The 3,318-nt window shown below is 47.1% G+C and overlaps 1 long non-coding RNA gene across 25 annotated transcripts; it reads right to left on the bottom strand.

Moving 5' to 3' along the window:
- On the bottom strand, positions 1-2,288 carry LOC127919394 (uncharacterized). 25 transcript variants are annotated; one of them, XR_008102870.1, is made up of 5 exons: positions 1,955-2,288; positions 1,871-1,912; positions 1,493-1,828; positions 1,362-1,445; positions 823-1,324 (listed from the first exon to the last, which is right to left on the bottom strand). It is a non-coding gene; the product is annotated as an uncharacterized LOC127919394 (long non-coding RNA). The 25 variants fall into 25 exon arrangements; XR_008102868.1 differs by adding an exon at positions 1-50 and having other exon boundaries at positions 1,157-1,240; positions 1,325-1,445; positions 1,493-2,288; XR_008102858.1 differs by adding an exon at positions 1-50 and having other exon boundaries at positions 1,157-1,324; positions 1,493-2,288.
- Between the last annotated feature and the right edge of the window lie 1,030 nt (positions 2,289-3,318).

Below are 3,318 nucleotides of genomic sequence, written 5' to 3'. Positions count from 1 at the left end.
CCAAACCCCAAACCTCATGTCAGTTCATCCTGTCTGTTTTGACCCCAAACCTCATGTCAGTGGTGTCTTTAAAACGACTCATCCAGTCTGTTAACTACCAACCCCAAACCTCATGACCCTGTCTGTTAACCCCACCCTACCCTACAGTATAGTTCCCACCCTACCCTACAGTACCAGACCCCACCCTACCCTTAGTAGTTAGACCCCACCCTACCCTACAGTATAGACCCCAACCCCACCCTATCAGTTCATCCTGTCTGTTAAAGACCCCACCCTACATATAGAAACCTCATGTAACATTAGACTACCCTATTTTATAGACCCTCACACCCTACAGTATAGACCCCACCTTGCCCTACAGTAAAGACTGTGACTGGTACTCGCGGTGCTTTTCAACACCTATGTCAGGTGCTCCAGTGAATGTAATTAGCTCCAATAAGTGTAATGAGTTCAATATTAGGAGTTGAGGAATATAGTCGCCTTCATTAGAAAGGTAACATTCTACTATTTTATACTGCAGTACCTCCATGAGGGTGGGGGTGAACCCCAAACCTCATGGGTGAACCCCCCCAAACCTCATGGTGAACCCCAGGGTGGGGTTCAGGGGTGAACCCCAAACCTCATGTGAACCCCCAGGGTGGGGGGGGTGAACCCCCCCAAACCCCCAGGGTGGGGGGTTGACTACCCCCCAAACCTGAACATCCAGTCTGTTAACTACCAACCCCAAACCTCATGTCAGTGAACCCCCAGGGTTCATCCTGTCTGTTAACCCCCCCAAACCTCATGGTGGGGGGGTTGAACCCCCCCAAACCTCATGGGTGAATACCTCTGCAGTGTTGTATGGTGTGGCCTCAGTCCGTATGTGTTCCTGTCAATGAACCACGATGTTTATGTAGATCTTGGTGATGAACACTGAGTTGTATTGATAGTGGTGGTGATTATACAGTATGACAAAGTGCCCTCACATGGGTTATTTATGGTTAGAATCTATAAGGTGATAATTGAATTGTGTTCTGAAGAGTTTACTGTCTGTGCTTCATATATTTTCTGTGGGGATGTGGGGCAGTGGTGTCTTTAAAACGACTATATTACTTTATTACTACCAACCCCAAACCTCATGTCAGTTCATCCTGTCTGTTAACTACCAACCCCAAACCTCATGTCAGTTCATCCAGTCTGTTAACTACCAACCCCAAACCTCATGTCAGTTCATCCTGTCTGTTAACTACCAACCCCAAACCTCATGTCAGTTCATCCTGTCTGTTAACTACCAACCCCAAACCTCATGTCAGTTCATCCTGTCTGTTAACTACCAACCCCAAACCTCATGTCAGTTCATCCTGTCTGTTTTGACCCCAAACCTCATGTCAGTTCATCCTGTCTGTTAACTACCAACCCCAAACCTCATGTCAGTTCATCCTGTCTGTTAACTACCAACCCCAAACCTCATGTCAGTTCATCCTGTCTGTTAAACCTCATACCAACCCCAAACCTCATGTCAGTTCATCCTGTCTGTTAACTACCAACCCCAAACCTCATGTCAGTTCATCCTGTCTGTTAACTACCAACCCCAAACCTCATGTCAGTTCATCCTGTCTGTTAACTACCAACCCCAAACCTCATGTCAGTTCATCCTGTCTGTTAACTACCAACCCCAAACCTCATGTCAGTTCATCCTGTCTGTTAACTACCAACCCCAAACCTCATGTCAGTTCATCCTGTCTGTTAACTACCAACCCCAAACCTCATGTCAGTTCATCCTGTCTGTTAACTACCAACCCCAAACCTCATGTCAGTTCATCCTGTCTGTTAACTACCAACCCCAAACCTCATGTCAGTTCATCCAGTCTGTTAACTACCAACCCCAAACCTCATGTCAGTTCATCCTGTCTGTTAACTACCAACCCCAAACCTCATGTCAGTTCATCCAGTCTGTTAACTACCAACCCCAAACCTCATGTCAGTTCATCCTGTCTGTTAACTACCAACCCCAAACCTCATGTTACAGATCAACTTGTTTACATGTCGTTTTTGAGGTTTATTATGGGAAAGATGGAAAATGTCATGGATTTAGGTCGTCTTTTGATAATCCATGACGCGTCAATCAACTATTTTAGGGGCACCTACAAAAATGCAACGTGATATTATAGATGAAATGTGGAAATTGGTTGATGTGCTTTGATTGGTCAAGATGAGTTCATGACGACGAGGGCGTCAAGGGTTGAACGAGGAATGGCTGTTACCCTGGAGTTGGAGGAGAGTGAAGTTGGCATTAGACGCTGACCCTGGGTCAGTTTAACATTTCCCCAAACATATGGTTAATACTAGGAATGGGGGAAGGGGTAGCTGACCCTACATCAGTATGCTGTACCTGGGGAATCTTCACCTTCATGGGAGCTGTTGCCCATTGGATGTACTGCCTCCTCCCTTCTTCTGCTTTTCATAACCAGTGTAGAAACAAACCTGCTGTTCCTCCCGCTCGGCAAGACCACCGCCACACCCCGCCTCCACAACGCTAAGCCCCGCCTCCACAACGATAAGCCCCGCCTCCACAACGATAAGCCCCGCCTCCACGATAAGCCCCGCCTCCACAACGATAAGCCCCGCCTCCACAACGATAAGCCCCGCCTCCACAACGCTAAGCCCCGCCTCCACAACGATAAGCCCCGCCTCCACCACGCTAAGCCCCACCTCCACAACGCTAAGCCCTGTCTACCCCTTCTCCTCTGCTTAGCATATAAAGTGGAACACAGTCAGTGTGTACTGTGAAGCCTACCGCAATCCTTATCAGAATGTCAAGAATAAATAAATATATATTAAACTCTACATTTTTAATAACCCCACCTGGTCCGTGTGGTTCTATGTGTGTGTGTGTGTGTGTGTGTGTGTGTGTGTGTGTGTGTGTGTGTGTGTGTGTGTGTGTGTGTGTGTGTGTGTGTGTGTGTGTGTGTGTGTGTGAGTACAGGTTAGGGTTAGGGTAAGGGTAAGAGTACAGGTTAGGGTTAGATTTAGGGTTAGGGGTGAGGGTAAGAGTACAGGTTGAGGTTAGATTTAGGGTAAGAGTACAGGTTAGGGTTAGATTTAGGGTTAGGGGTTAGGGTAAGAGTACAGGTTAGGGTTAGATTTAGGGTGAGCGGTTAGGGTAAGAGTACAGGTTAGGGTTAGGGTAAGAGTACAGGTTAGGGTTAGATTTAGGGTAAGAGTACAGGTTAGGGTTAGATTTAGGGTGAGGGGTGAGGGTAAGAGTACAGGTTAGGGTTAGATTTAGGGTTAGGGGTTAGGGTAAGAATACAGGTTAGGGTTAGATTTAGGGTGAGG

This window comes from Oncorhynchus keta, unplaced genomic scaffold, assembly GCF_023373465.1.
Source record: "Oncorhynchus keta strain PuntledgeMale-10-30-2019 unplaced genomic scaffold, Oket_V2 Un_contig_16520_pilon_pilon, whole genome shotgun sequence".
Taxonomy (NCBI): Eukaryota; Metazoa; Chordata; class Actinopteri; order Salmoniformes; family Salmonidae; genus Oncorhynchus; species Oncorhynchus keta.
Note: the sequence above shows the minus strand (reverse complement) of the source record. Positions and strands in the feature narration are given on the sequence as shown.